Raw genomic sequence first — 16,541 nt, forward strand, 5'->3', positions numbered from 1 at the left:
GGAACAGTTGGCAACCTCTGGAGACGTTTTGTTGTTGTTGTTAATCCTCACCAGAGGATATTTTCTACTAGAGGCCCAGTGCATGAAATTCATGCACCCGGGCGGGGGGATGGGGTCCCCTCAGCCCGGCCTGCGCCCTCTCGCAGTCTGGCAGCCCACTCGCCTAAGCCAGCAGTCGGACATCCTTAGTGCCGCCACGGAGGTGGGAGAGGCTCCCACCACCACCACTGTGCTCGCCAGCCATGAGCCCGGCTTCTGGCTGAGCAGCACCCCTCTGTGGGAGCGCACTGACCACCAGGGGACAGCTCCTGCATTGAGCGTCTGCCCCCTGGTGGTCAGTGTGCATCATAGCGACCAGTCATTCCACCATTCAGTCTATTTGCATATTAGCCTTTTATTATATAGGATTGACTTTTAGAGAGCATGGAAGGGAGGGGGAGAGAGAGAGAGAGAGAGAGAGAGAGAGAGAGAGAGAGAGAGAAACACATCGATGTGAGAGAGACACAGCGACTGGGTGCCTCCCGCATGTGCTCCAACCTGGGCCAGGGATAGAGCCTGCAACCTAGGTACATGCCCTTGGCCGGAATTGAACCTGGGACAGTTCAGTCCAGCCGTGGGCAAACTACAGCCCGCAGGCCGGATGCGGCCCGTTCGACTGTTCTATCCGGCCCGCGGAGCCGAAAGAGCGGAGGGTTCTCTTTTTTTTAAAAATATATTTTATTGATTTTTTTTTTTTTTTTTTACAGAGAGGAAGGGAGAGGGATAGAGAGTCAGAAACATTGATGAGAGAGAAACATCGATCAGCTGCCTCCTGCACACCCCCCACTGGGGACATGCCCGCAACCAAGGTACATGCCCCCGGCCGGAATCGAACCTGGGACCTTTCAGTCCGCAGGCCGACGCTCTATCCACTGAGCCAAACCAGTTAGCGGAGGGTTCTCTTGCTCTCCCCTCCGCTCCTTTACTTTGAATTTATGTTAGTTCACACACACTCCATCCATGCTTTTGTTCCAGCCCTCCGGTCCAGTTTAAGAACCCATTGTGGCCCTCGAGTCAAAAAGGTTGCCCACCCCTGGGTTAGTCAGTGGGCCGACAGTCTGTTCATTGAGACAAACTGGCCGGGGCTGGAGACATTTTTTCATTGTCACAATTAGGCATGGGACGCTGGTGACATCCCGTGGGTAGAGGTCTGGGCTGCTGCTGTACATCCTGCAATGCACAGGGCAGCTCCCCTCAACAAAGACTTAATGCGGCTCTCCTTCCAGTGCTGCCGAAGGGGACAGGCCTCCCGTTAGCCGATGCTTCTAATGGTGGAATAATTAAAATCCCTTCAAGTGTTCATTTGCCATCATCTTGCTCTCTTCCAGTAGCCTCTGAGCCCTTCCCTGGTCCCACCCACATGGTCTTGAACCTTGGAGTGGTGGGAGTGAACACTGAGCTGTATATTCCTGATAAAGACCTAGTTTCTCATCCTAGCTGGTGTGGCTCAGTGGATAGAGTGTCAGCCTGCAGACCAACGGGTCCTGGGTTCGATTCCAGTCAAGGGCCATGTACCTCGGTTGCAGGCTCCTCCCAGGCCTGGGCCCTCCTTGTGGCTCGTGCAGGAGGCCACCCATCCATGTCTCTCTCACATCGATGTTTCTCTCTGTCTCTCCCTCTCCCTTCCACTCTCTCTAAGCAATGGAAAAATATCCTCGGGTGAGGAGTAACAACATCAAAAAAAGACTTAGTTTCTCCATTCCTTCTTTTTGCAACCAAAGGAAAACTATAAATGCCTGTGGCCCATCTTCACGGAAAATTAATGTTTAGCACAAACAACTAAAAGAGTGGATATTTTCTTATTCCCATTTCTTGTCCTGTAAAGATCAGTTCCTTTCTCTCTGACAATGTGTTAGATCCTTGGGTCCAATCTCTGGGTCACTGAAGCCCAAATGAGATGATGTTCCCAGTGTTGTCCAGGAAATTCAGGTTAAAGTTATTTTTTGACATTCGTATAAGCATTCTTTACTTGATTTCAGCGAGACCAACCTCTCCCTGAAATAATAACCAGCGAGCTCTGCTGAGGCTATAAATGTTACAGCGGGCCCGGGCCCTGGAAGCTTGATCTGTTCTACTTGAGTTATGTGTTTAGTTGAGCACCATTTGTCCTCTGGACCATAAACCCCGCTTTTCAGTGACTGTAAAAGGCACAGCGCCGAGGAACGCGACTCCGGATGGACAGGCCTGGGTTCAAATCCCGGGCCTGCCACATGTCCGCTGAGCAAACCCGGGGGGAGGGGCGGGGGTTGCTTGAGCACTTTGAGCAGTAGTTCCGTAATCGGTAATTCGGGAATACTGTCGAGCTCAAAAGTAGACAGACTGCTGAAATCGGTTTGGCTCAGTGGATAGAGCGTCGGCCTGCGGACTGAAGGGTCCCGGGTTCGATTCCGGTCAGGGGCATGTACCTTGGTTGTGGGCACATCCCCAGTGGGAGGTGTGCAGGAGGCAGCTGATCGATGTTTCTCTCTCATCGATGTTTCTGGCTCTCTATCCCTCTCCCTTCCTCTGTAAAATATCAATAAAATATTAAAAAAAAAAAAAAAGTAGACAGACTGCTGCCCCCAAGGAAAATCCGGCTTGCTTTTGTAAATAGTGTTACTGGGACACAGCCATGCCTCTTCATTTACATACCGTGTACCACTGTTTCGCAATAATGAGGCACGGTTGAGTTGTATGTCTAAAATGTTTGCTCATCGGTCCTTTACAGCAAAAGCTTGTCGACTGCAACACTACCGTGAAGATCTGATGGTCTTAAATAGAGCTGGTGTATGTTCATCTCAGGTGAGATGAGATCTTGGGAAAAATTGGTACCAGTTCCTTTCTAGACCCAATAAATTGTTTTTTGGTTTTTTTAAATATATTTTATTGATTTTTTACAGAGAGGAAGGGAGAGGGATAGAGAGCTAGAAACATCGATGAGAGAGAAACATCGATCAGCTGCCTCCTGCACGCCCCCTACTGGGGATGTGCCCGCAACCAAGGTACATGCCCTTGCCTGGAATCGAACCTGGGACCCTTCAGTCCGCAGGCCGACGCTCTATCCACTGAGCCAAACCGGTTTCGGCCCAATAAATTGTTTTTAACAACAACAGGAATATTGCTAAAGCTCAGATTCATGGAACATCTAATGACTGCACACCTCTAGGTGAGAAGATAATTTGGTTCTTACAGAACCCAGGCAGGTAGAATTCTCATTTTGTGGAAGAATCGCGTTTCAGAGATGAAGTACCTTCCTCCAGGACATACAGCTAATTAGGAGACGAGGTGATGAAAATGTAAATGTCACCGCTGTTTCTGTCCTTTTCCTCCTATTTAAACAACCCTTTTAATACCTGGTAAGAGTTTTTGCAGGACAGTTTTTGAAGCATCTAAAAAAGTAGCTGTGTCCTGGCTGGTGTGACTCAGTGGTTAGAGCAGCCTTGGGCAAACTACGGCCCGCGGGCCGGATCCGGCTGTTCTATCCGGTTCTCTTGCTCTCCCCTCCGCTCCTTTACTTTGAATTTATATTAGTTCACACAAGCACTCCATCCATGCTTTTGTTCCGGCCCTCCGGTCCAGTTTAAGAACCCATTGTGGCCTTCGAGTCAAAAAGTTTGCCCACCCCTGGGTTAGAGTGTCAGCCCGGGCACCAAAGGATTACAGGTTTGCTCCCAGGACCCCATCCGGGTACATGCGGAAGGCAACCAATCCCCCTCCCCCCCTCTCTCCACCCCTCTTCCTTCTTCTCTCTAAAAATTGTGGAAAATAATATCCTCGGGTGAGGATTGGCCTAAAGAAACAAATAAAAGTAGCTGAGTGTTTCAGCAGGTGACTAAATCTCCAAGACCAGAATGTAAACTTATTTTGAATGTTGGCTATCAGTTGTTTCCTAAAAGCTTTTCTATTTGTACTAGTGGCCCGGTGCACAAAATTCATGCACGGTGCGGGGGAGGGAGAGGGCTGTCCCTCAGCCCAGCCTGCACACTCTCCAATCTGGGACCCCTCAGGGGATGTCTGACTGCCGGTTTAGGCCCGATCCCTCTCACAATCTGGGCCTGCTGGCTCCTAACTGCTCACCTGCTTGCCTGCCTGCCTGATTGCCCCTAACCACTCTGCCTGCTGGCCTGCTCACCCCCAACAGCCCGCCCTGCCGGCCTGATCGCCCCCAACTTCCGCCCCCGCCAGCCTGCTCACCCCCAACTGTCCCCCCCACCAGCCTGCTCGCCCCAAACTGTCCCCCCCCCACCAGCCTGCTCGCCCCCAACTGCCCCCCCTCACTGGCCTAATCACCCCCAACTGACCTCCCCTCCTGGCCTGATCACCCCTAACTGCCTCTGCCTCAGCCCCACCACCATGGTTTTGTCCGGAAGGATGTCTGGAAGGTCTCCCGGTCTAATTAGCATATTACCCTTTTTTTAGTATAGATTAATCTCTTGCTGTCTTCCTTGTTTTCCATTCTTCAGCATCCCACGTTTTCCTTCTTTTCCTGAATCTTGTGTTTCCTCCTTTTGCTTTGAAGCTCTCTCTTTTCTTTCTCCCTCGAGAGCATTTCGTAAGGGAGGGTCATCTGTGAAGCCCTGAGACACGGGGGGTGGGGTGTCGCTAGGAACAGCTGAGCATCACAACGCGACTCTGCTGTGGCTCACTGGGGCCAGTGCAGTGGGTGTCCCTCGAATTCACGTCCCTAGAGACAGGCTGCCGGCTCTGTGGCTGCTGATCTTAGGACATAGCTCACAGCTCCGAGGAATATCTCTAAGGATGCAAACCAACTTGATGGTCACTCTTTTGTTTTTGTTACTCCTCAACCGAGAATATTTTTCCATTGCTATTTAGAAAGAGTGGGAGGGAGGGAGGGAGGGAGAGAAACATCGATGTGAGAGAGACACATCGAATGGTTGCCTCCCTCACATGCCCCGACCAGGCCCGGGGATCCAGCCTGCAACCAAGGTACATGCCCTTGATGGGAATCGAACCTGGGACCCTTGAGTCCACGGTGCGATGCGCTATCCACTGACCCACACCGGCAAGGGTGATGGTCAGTTTTTATGATGGGTGATGGGCAGGAGGGACATTCAGCATCGGGGTTGTATGTTCGTTGGCATCTGGATGTATGTTTCGGTGTAGTCATCCATTGTTTGGGTGTTTCTATGGCTGGTCACCCAGCATCAGGGGAGGGGGGATGTTTGTATAGATGGTCATGTGGGGTGTGCCTCCACAGAGGGGGCGTCCTGTCCAGCTCTAGCACGCTTTCATCTTGGGGAAGTATGTGCACCTCCTTGGAAACTCAGCGAGCTTCCCTTTATCTTTGTCTCTGTTGGCCCCGGTCTGTTCTCTGAAGCTGCCCGGGACAGAGTCTCTTCCCGGTCGGCATGGCTGCTCCTCAGAGTATTGGATGAGTCTTATTTCATCCTCCAAAGCCTTCGCTTTTTCCCAGGATAGAAATCGCAGTCCTTCAACTGTTTCTCAGAAGACAAGATCCTGACCCTTTATTATCCGGTAGTTGCTTGCATCGATCTATTCTAGTGCATCAATGCTTTTCTTTCCCGAGTGTCATTTTTCTGATTTCAAAGGTAATGAATATTCCTGATATATAAGAAAACGAACCACGTGCCCTGGCCAGTGTCACACAGTGGTTAGCGCATCAGCCTGCACACTATAGGGCTGAGGGTTCGATTCTCAGTCAGGGGCATGTACCTGGGTTGCAGGTTCGATTCCTGGCCCTGGTCTGATATATGTGGAGGCAACCAATCATTGTGTCTCTCTCACATCAATGTTTCTCTCTCTCCCACTCCCTCCCTCCCTTCCACTCTCTCTTAAAAAAAAAAATCAATGGGAAAAATATCCTTGGGTGAGGATTAAAAAAACAAAACAAAAAGCAAAACTTGGACAATATATAAACTCCAAAGGAAAATAAAGGAAAGGAAGAAAAGAAAGAAGGAAGGGAGAAAGGAGGAAAATCACCCATTATCCAACTACCCAGATGAACACTTTAAAAGTTGTAGAACTTTATTTCATCTTTCTGAGTGGGTGAGGGAGGTGTGTATGTTTACCATAGCTTTCCGGAACGTGGTTCTTAATGATCTGTGCTGAGTAGTATTCCAGTGTGTAGATATCCCACAGCTTTCTTATCCACTCACCTACTGATGGGCACTTGCACTGCTTCCAGATCTCGGGTATTGTAAATAACGCTGCAATGAATATAGGTGTGCCTACACTGAGTGGCCAGATTATTATGATCTCTGAATGCATACTAATCTGGCCACTCAGTGTATATGTATATGTGTGTGTGTGTGTGTGTGTGTGTGTGTGTGTGTGTGTGTATATATATATATATATATATATATATATATATATATATATATATATATTAGAGGCCCAGTGCATGAATTCGTGCATGGGTGGGGTCCGGCCAGCCTGGCCAGGGGGAGGGGACATGGGCGGTTGACCGGCCTGCCTGCTGGTCAAACTCCTGGTCGAGGGGAAAATTTGCATATTAGCCTTTTATTATATAGGACATACACTGAGTGGCCAGATTATTATGCATTCAGAGATCGTAATAATCTGGCCAATCAGTGTATATTCCTTTGGGTTTCTTCAGATCTATTCCCAGAAGTGTAATCGCTGTGTCATAAGGCAGTTCCATTTTTAATTTTTTAAGGGAGCTCCATACTGCTTTCCATAGTGACTGCCTGGTAGATGGTAAACACTCAAGAAAGGCTAATGTTTGTGGCCCTAGCCAGTTTGGCTCAATGGATAGAGCATTGCCCTGTGGACTGAAGGGTCCCAGGTTCGATTCCGGTCAAGGGCACATGCCTGGGTTGTGGGCTCGATCCCCAGTGGGGGGTGTGCAGGAGGCAGCCAATCAATGATTCCTTCTCATCATTGATGTTTCTATCTCTCCCTTCCTCTCTGAAATCAATAAAAATATATATATATATTTTAAAAGGTTAATATTTATTTATTTATTTATTTATTTATTTATTTATTTATTTATACAAATGAAGCAGCTTGGGAGTTAAATGAGTGGACCAAGCCATCACATGTAGGGAGGGGCCCACTTGTAGTGAGGATTTCCTAATGGGCAAGGCGTGCTTCAGACAAGAGCAGGATCCATTTATTTGCTAAAACCTTTAATCCATAATTCATTAGTTTTATATATGCACACATAATTACATTTCTTTTTCTTCTTTAATCCTCACCCAAAGCTATTTTTCCATTACTTTTTAGAGAGAGTGGAAGAGAGAGGGAAAGAGAGAAATACTGATGTGAGAGAAACACATTGATTGGTTGCCTCCTGCATGAGCCCCGACCAGGGCCCAGGCCAGGGAGGAGCCTGCAACCGAGGCACAAGCCCTTGACTGGAACCGAACCTGGGGGACCCTTTGGTCCACAGGCTGACGCCCTATCCACTGAGCCAAACCAGCTAGGACTAAATAGTTACATTTCTTATTGATTTTAAAGGTGGGGGCGTGCACACACACACACACACTCACACACACTCACACATGGTTCTCTTTTTGTCATACATAAATCTCTGAAAATCATTAACTGCTTATTGGTCACTTGCTATATGTTGGACACCATGCAAAATACTGTACACACTGTACTCATTTCCCAGACAAATAAATGAAGACTTCTAGAGGTTGAGTTACGTGTCCAAGACAGCGCAGAGAGTAAGTGGCAGCCTTGGCATTTGAACTCAAGTCTGTGGACTACTCCTGAGCCTGCAGACTTCCTGTAGCTTGACCTGGGGCTAAGGATTCCCCTTCATTTGTGTTTCAAACGGGGTCCTTGTTTAGTATAGGAGAAGTTCAAATCCCAGCCGCCAATGACCTTGTCACATGACTAGCAGAGCTGCTCTTTCCTTTGTAAAATATTGTTACTGGTTTCCGAGAGGAAGGGAGAGGGAAAGAGAGAGAAACATCAATGATGAGAGAGAATCATGGATCGGCTGCCTTCAGCACACCCCTTACTGAGGACTGAGCCCACAACCCCGGCATGTGCCCTGACCGGGAATCAAACCATGACCTCCTGGTTCATAGGTCGATGCGCAACCACTGAGCCACACCGGCCGGGCTAGAGCTGTTCTTAAGACGGAGTTGAGTGCTTTGCATAGTTGTCATTGTGCTGGCAAAGTCCACTCAGATTCCGTCACGTGTGCCTTTCGCTTTTGTATGTGATCAAAGCTCGCTCTCTCTTCTGGAGGAGGCTGAGTTGACTCTGCTTTTGTTGGTCAAGACATCCCGGCCTGGATTTTCTTGGTACTTGCTCCTCCATTTATGGCGTTGGCGTTGGCACAAGCCTTACCTGCAGCGTCATGTTACCCTCCTGTGCTAAAAATAACCCCGATCCTGGGCGAGACTTCATTTATAATTCATGGTTTTGATTTATTAATCTCTCCATTAAGCCAGAAAATGACATTTTTGCTGGCTGCATCGCAACCTACATTACCTTAGACATTTAGAAGTTGCATTAACTTGAGTCCCTTGTGCAAGCCCGTACGTGTGTTTGTGGTTTCAGCAACATCAAAATCATTGCTGCGTAGAACTCCTTTAATCTTTCACTTAACCCCTGACTGCAGACTCGAAGCATGAATATGATATCTGAGACAAGCAACATAAATGCATGCTGATGATAATAGAAATACAGAATCAGAATGAAAAAGGTTCGTTTTACCTTTTTGTATAGCTTTCAAATTAAATTCCTACTCAATGAGGGTGTGGCTCCTCATTGTCCTAGAGTGAGGAAGGGTGCACTTAGAGCCAGTTCATTCATTCAGTATATGTGTAGTGAGCTCCTCCGAAGTGCTGGGAGCTGCGGTAGGATGATCAGCACTAGGGTACTGTAGATAAGGAGTTCAACTTTCCTGCTGTCTCCTAAGGCTTTAAAGTGAATTAATATCTCTCTGACTCATTTGCATCAGAGTTGGTTTCATTCTCCTGAGATTTAAAAATACACCTTGAAAAGAGTGACCACATTTAAAAAAAATATCTTTTTATTGATTTCAGAGAGGAAGGGAGAGGAAGAGAGAGAAACATGAATGAGAGAGAAACATCCATTGGCTGCCTCCTGCACGCCCCCTACTGGGAATCGAACTCTGACCTCCTGGTTCATAGGTGGATGCTCAACCACTGAACCACACCAGCTAGGCAAGTGTGAACACATTTTAATTGTTTTATAAGACACTTCTCTGAGAGCTACGCCTTGAGGGCCATGCCAGCTTCTGGGACTGTACCACCTTCTATAAAGCCTTCTCCACCACCACCGGGGGCCCCCACTTTTCCTTGTGTATGACCCAGCTCTTTCACTGGCTAACCATTTTTCATTTATCCCAATCAACAACAATTTTTCTACCTCTTCAATAGCCTGTGATTGTTGTTTTGTGAGCATGTTCACACCCTTATCAACATTGGTGCTCTTGATGGCCTCTTTATGTTTTAAAATTGTGCTAATCACATTTGGCCTGCAACAAAAACATTCTCTCCTCTGTTTGTTGCATGAGAGATGCTTTGTGTCATGCAGAGGTATCAGCATGAAAGGGTTCTCACGTCAAGAACTGAAGTTTTATTCCACAACTGGTATAGTTTTTCCTTGAACAACTTGGTCTAGAACCAAATTGTTCGATATTGGAGATATTAGAGAACTGGGATTTGACTGTCACTGTTTCACCGATGGTTCACTACATGTTACAGTTGCACCATACCAATGTAAGTATTAGTAATAAGGGAAATTGGGTATGGGTATTATCTTCACAATTTTTCTGTAAATCTTAAACTATCCTATCTAATAAAAGTAATATGCAAATTGACCATCACTCCAACACACAAGAGGGCTGCCCCCATGTGGTCAAAGATGGCTGCCTCCATGTGGACACAAGATGGCTGCCACAAGATAGCCAGCAGTTATGAGGGACCAGGCCTGCAAGCGAGGGCAGTTTGGGGTGACCAGGCTGGCAGAGGAGGGAAGTTGGGGGTGACCAGGCCTGCAGGGGAGGGCAGTTAGGGTTGTCCAGGCCTGCAGGGGAGGGCAGTTAGGGGCAAACAAGCTGGCAGGGGAGCAGTTAGGCATCAATCAGGCTGGCAGGGGAGTGGTTAGGGGGTGATCAGGCTGGCAGGCAGAAGCGGTTAGGGGCAATCAGGAAGGCAGGCAGGTGAGCAGTTGGGAGCCAGCAGTCCTGGATTGTCCCAGATTGGAGAGGGTGCAGGCTGGGCTGAGGGACACACAACCCCGTGCACGAATTTCATGCACCGGGCCTCTAGTATATATATATATAATGATGGACATTATTATAGTCTAGTGAAAAAACAAATATGTAAATCATAAGGAAAAAATTCTGTGAGAAATTTCTCAGATGCAAATTTGTCGCTGAAATGAATGCCTAAAAGGATTTATCTGTGCTTAGGGAAGTCATCATAAAGTATAGGATAAAGTGAGTACTTGAACGAGCAGGACTTCTCAGATCTACAGACGTGTAAGTGCACACGTTATAGAAAAAAAGAACATGTGTCAGAAATTGTTCAAGAAACTACAAGGAGTTCAGTATTTCTGGAGGCTGGAACAAGAGTTACATGGGTATAATAAAAGCATTAACAGGCATACAGGCCAGACCAAGGTATGAAGGGTCTTATAACATGTACAAATAAATTTGAATTATATCTTCGAAGTCATCTGGAGACACTAATGGAATTTTACAAAAGGAATAACATGCAAAGTGTCTCAAAAAGTGCATTTTTATAGTAATAAAAATGGATTAGTTTGGGGATGAGGCAAGTATCATAAAGGCAGGGATGAGGCTTAAGGAGTCTTTATTCTAATCCAGGTAAATGAAGGTAAGTGCCTGGATTGGAGTCGTGGCTATGAAGGTATAAAGGCGAAAATACATGCAGATGAGCACAATCTGAGTAGAATGACTTCCTTTGTTCTTGGGAAATAAAGACATAATACCATTCAACAGAGTCATGGTACCTGAACTAGGTGTGGGGGAGAGATGAGGCATTTGGATTTACAGCTCCGTGGATATAACTTGGACCGTCTTTCTTGATTTTTGGGACTTTTAAATCAAAAGTTAAATTTCAGAGTGAACAGGTCATTGAAGGAGAAAATTAGATTCATTTTTACTACTCATAATTGCTAGTTCTAAAATAAAACATCCATTAAAACAACACACAAAATACTAGGTAAGGGTGATATGTGGGGGATAGTGGAATGGACCACCAAATGGATGGGGGTGTATGGAAAATGGCTTAGAGGAAATATCACCTCCCTGCCATATGCTGGACAGTAATTGAACTAGAGGAAATGAGGGAGAGAGAGGTCAGTTTGAGAAAACTTTTAGGAGGTATTGAGGAAGCTCTCCTTTCTCTACCCAGAGCATCTGAGTCTTCTGCATCCTCTCCCACCTCCCCCTCCTGGATGGTCAAGCTGAGGCTTGTGATGTCAGGCCACACCATGGCAACCACTGACTGTTGGCCAATCAGAGCTGAAGGGTGTGGCTCCTCATTGTCCTAGAGAGTATATATAGAGGCCAGGAGCCTTGGAGTAGGGTCTGTTGCTACAACAAAGCCAGTTACTAAGAAAATACCTTAGACTAGTTTAGATAACGAATCAGATTCCAACCACAAGGATGGACGAAGACACTTCAAGTACTAAAGTGAATTCGAAGTCCGATTCCCAACTCGATGACAAAGAAAAGGATGAGGTCAGACTACCCTACTCATATGCTTCCTCTTCTCCGATAATTCCTCACCCAAGATTCTGGTCTTGTGCTTTTTTGGTACAGACACTTCCTCATTCAGTCCATTGTCATTCTATTACAAGCCCTTTTCCCACCCATTTCCCAATTTCTTCCCCAAAACCAATGTCTTTCTGTGTTTAACTTGTTTCCCAACTAGATAACAAAGATAATGGCGATGGTAAATTCTGTCAGTAAGCAGAGTAAAGACAAGAAGGAGAAAGACAGAAGGAATCAGATAATGGTATTTTACTACAGGAAATGTAGAAAACCTCCAGTAAGCGAGCCAACAAATGAACAGGAAGAAGTGCCTCAGTGTTCTTCTACCACAAGTGATGCCCAGGCCCTACCAGAAGAAGACCCTTAAGTGTGTGTGGGCTCTCTACAGAAAAATGCTTAAGAAATGGTCTTTATGAGATCAAAACCTAAATGGCCTCCTTGAATAAATACTAGCGTGTATATAAAGCAAATGTGTTTGTATTTTTGTGTGTTCTCTGATGATGGGGAGGGAGAGCAAAGGAGGGGGCAGGTATGTGAGAAGGGAAGGACGTAGAATTCTACAAGTTTGGGCACTAGACCAGCCATTCCATAGTTAGCCAGACACTGAGATTAAGGACAAGGTGAAGACTGAAGATGAATTTTTTCTTTAACACTTTATCATACTGGCAAGAAGAAAAGAAGTTGTTGTTTCTGCTTGTGTTTGGCATTGGGGGTCGGGGGTGGTGGTGGTAGGGCTGATGGGGAACAGGGTGTTGTGTGAGGGTTGGCAGTGTGTTATAATGAATCTGATTTCCATTTTAGACTATGGACAGCTTTAAGCCTCATTCATTTCTCTTCCCTATCCAGCCAACATTTGGAGAAGGTGATAAAAAAGGGGTTTCTGTTCATAAAATAGATACAAATATGTCTGAACTTAACCATTAGAACTATTGTATTGCCTCAATTTCCCATAGTCAAAGCTCCTATTGTCCTAAAATATTTTCTAGTGCACAATGGCAATCTGAACTAATGAATAGCCAAATAAATCTTTTTCCCTTATAATCAGCTTGAAATAATGTTACCCTGTGGACCTTCCTCTCTTCTTATCAAATAACACCTTTCACCCTTGTTGAGAAAGGACCCAATGTAAATGAAAACAGGACCTTCACAGATAGACACCCATTATATAAGACCTAGTTAGAGAAGGTATAATTGTTCCTACTGCTTCTGAATTTAACAGCCAAATTTGACTTGCTCTTAAACCTGATAAGTATGATTGGTGCCTCAGTGTGAATTTTAAGGCCATTCATGTCATGGTCACACCCATTCGGGATCCATATCTAATATTATTAAAATTACCGATTCTACACAAAGAAACTGGTAAATAATTAGCAGTCATGGCAAAGTATTTGACTGACATGTTCTACTCAGTACCTATTTCAACAGACTGCAGCTACAGGTAACCTTCCCCTTTAGAGATATAATACACTTTCACCTGGGTACTCAGTAGGGTACCTCTCCAGTCCTGTTGTCTTTCATTACCTTTGTAGACAGTATCTCCACCACATCAGGCTTCCCAAATTAGTCAGTTTAGCAAATTAACATAGAGTGTCAGGAGGCCTCCTTCAAGTAGTCCTCAGTCATGTTTCTCAACCTGGACCTATATGTGAGTCTCAGATTGAATCATATGTCTCAGTTCCAAAATAAGATGTGACTGACACTGTGTTTACCTTGTGAATATTTGTTGCATCTTAAGCAGTTGTTGGTCCCCTTTCTATATAGAGCGTGGTTGGATAGCCTGTTCAATATACAAGTCCATGGGGGAGTCACTCATGGAGGAAGAGTAGTTACTATGAGGGGTGCTGATGTCACACACCTGAAAGCAGAAGATTCACTAGGAACTTGCAAAATGCTTCTGCTGTTGCTGCCCATCTCTCTCTCTCTCTCTCTCTCTCTCTCTCTCTCTCTCTCTCTCTCTCTCTCTCTCTCTTCTCTTTCTCTCACACACCACACACACACACACACACACACACGATCCTGATCCTCAGGATTCTAGAGAGAAACATCCCTGTCACCCCTGTGACAAATCCAAGCAATTAATTCAGTCACTGCCATGGAGCATTCAATAACCATGAAGGTACTGACTAGGTTTGAGGTTCTCCGGAAGAAAAAGAATTAAATATGAGGAGAGTAGTGGAGAAAATCAGTGAAGTGTATCCAGGAAACACACACATACACACCCCACATGTAATCTGGGAAGAGCCAGGTGTTGGAGTGAAGTGTGATAATTCATGTATTTATTGAAATTTAAGTATGGGTATTTAGTTCTTTGGGATTTTAGTTAATACATCTAAAATACTAAGTAATGTGCTGCATTATTCACAATAGCCAAGGTAAATAATGTGTCCATCAATAGATGAATGGATAAAGAAGATGTTCTACACACACACAGATACACAAGCACCCACATCACTTATATGTGGAATATTAAAAATAGAAACAGTCAAACTCATTGAAACACAGAGTAGAATAGTTTTTGCCAGGGGCTGAGGGGTTGAGGAAATAGGAAGAGCTTGATAAAAGGGTACCAACTTTCAACTACTACATCAGAAGTCAGACTGCAGGACTGACTTCTGGTGTTCGGTCAAGCCTTCGGTCATTACGGACCCTGGGCTTTATATATTAGGATAGCTTTTTAAAAGATCGTGTGCTTCTGTTGTTCGAGAACAAGCATGTCAAACTTGCGGCCAGCAGGCCACATGCCTCGTTCATTTGGCCCACCAGCCGCGAGTTTGACATGCATGTTAGAGAGCGGTTTGTGAAAATTCTGGTATCAAATATGCATATATTTCCCCTTGACAATAAATGAATAAATACATCTATTTCTCCCAGAGTTGTTATTCTTTGTTGTTCTATGTAAATGACACATCTCTGCCTTACTTTCCTAGAAAGCTTATACAATCATATTTGTATTCTGTAAGTACTCATTTATATTTAAATCTCATCTCTTTTTAATTGGAATATGATTTTTCCAGGCCATTTAGACTTTTTGCTCATAAGAATATATAGGGGAGGAAAAAGTTTTCCCGGACCCTCTTAGTATCCCTGGCTGGGTCTGAAAAGTAAACTGACAGGGTGGATTAACAGGAGTAAAGCTTCCAAATTTATTTAATCTAAGTTTTACATGTGATGAGAGCTCTCATATGAAATCAAGACCCCCTCCCCGAAATAGTTTTGTTTTGTTTTTATTTATTTCAGAGAGAAATGGAGAGGGAGAAAGAGATAGAAATATCAATGATGAGAGAGAATGATTGATCAGCTGCCTCCTGCACACCCACATGGGGGATCGAGCCCACAACCCAGGCATGTGCCTTCACCAGGAATCAAACCGTGACCTCCTGGTTCATAGGTCAAAGCTCAACCACTGAGCTTTGCTGGCTCGGTGCAAATAGTGTTTTATGCTAGGTTTTCTGAAAACTGGGCCGCCATCGGGGAATATGATAGGTTAAGAATACCTAAAATATTAAAATGTCATCTCATTTATCTGAAAGATTCTATGACCCCTTTCCAGTTCTTGTTCTGGTACATTCAGGCTTTATTTTTTCATTTTGCTGAATTTATGTAAAAGTTCCTGCCTGTCTACCGGATCCATAATGCAGTGTGACATTATAGTGAAGGACTTGTAACCATATCCTGGCTTTGTTCACTTGTTGGGGATCTTTACTGGCTTTTTTCACCTTTATTCCTTTATCCTATGAACACTACAGTTAAAACCAATCTTGAATACATTTTAAAGTAATTCCTTGGGTATATTTCTGAAGATAGTAGACCAGACCAAGCAATATGGCTATAACTAATGATCTCTAGCATAGTTTTAGTGCTGTTGGAGTAGATGCCCCAGAGAGCAAATAAGATTTATTTTTTATTTTTTATTTTTTAATAAGTCTTTATTGTTCAGATTATTACAATTGTTTCTCCTTTTTTCCCCCATAGCTCCCCTCCACCCAGTTCCCACCCCATCCTCTGCCCTTACCTCCCCACCACTGTCCTCATCCATAGGTGTACGCTTTTTGTCCAGTCTCTTCCTACACCCCCATACCCCTTTCCCCCTGAGAATTATCACTCCACTCCCTTTCTATGCCCCTGATTCTATTACATTCACCAGTTTATTCTGTTCCTCAGATTTTTAATTCACTTGATTTTTAGATTCACTTGTTAATAGATATGTATTTGTTGTTCATAATTTTTATCTTTACCTTTTTCTTCTTCTTCCTCTTCTTAAAGAATGCCTTTCAGCATTTCATATAATACTGGTTTGGTGGTGATGAACTCCTTTAGCTTTTTCTTATCTGTGAAGCTCTTTATCTGCCCTTCAATTCTGAATGATAGCTTTGTTGGGTAGAGTAATCTTGGTTGTAGGTTCTTGCTATTCATCACTTGGAATATTTCTTGCCACACCCGTCTGGCCTGCATAGTTTCTGTTGAGAAATCAGCTGACAATTGTATGGGTGCTCCCTTGTAGGTAACTAACTGTTTTTCTCTTGCTGCTTTTAATATTCTCTCTTTGTCTTTTGCTCTTGGCATTTTAATTATGATGTGTCTTGGTGTGGTCCTCTTTAGATTCCTATTGTTTGGGGTTCTGTGCACTTCCTGGGCTTTAAGTCTATTTCTTTCACCAAGTGGGGAAAGTTTTCAGTCATTATTTCTTCAAATAGGTTTTCAGTATCTTGCTCTCTCTCTTCTTCTGGCACCCCCATAATTTGGATGTTGGTACGGTGAAGTTGTCCCAGAGGCTTCTTACACTATCTTCATA

Source organism: Plecotus auritus, assembly GCF_963455305.1.
Source record: "Plecotus auritus genome assembly, chromosome: X".
Taxonomy (NCBI): Eukaryota; Metazoa; Chordata; class Mammalia; order Chiroptera; family Vespertilionidae; genus Plecotus; species Plecotus auritus.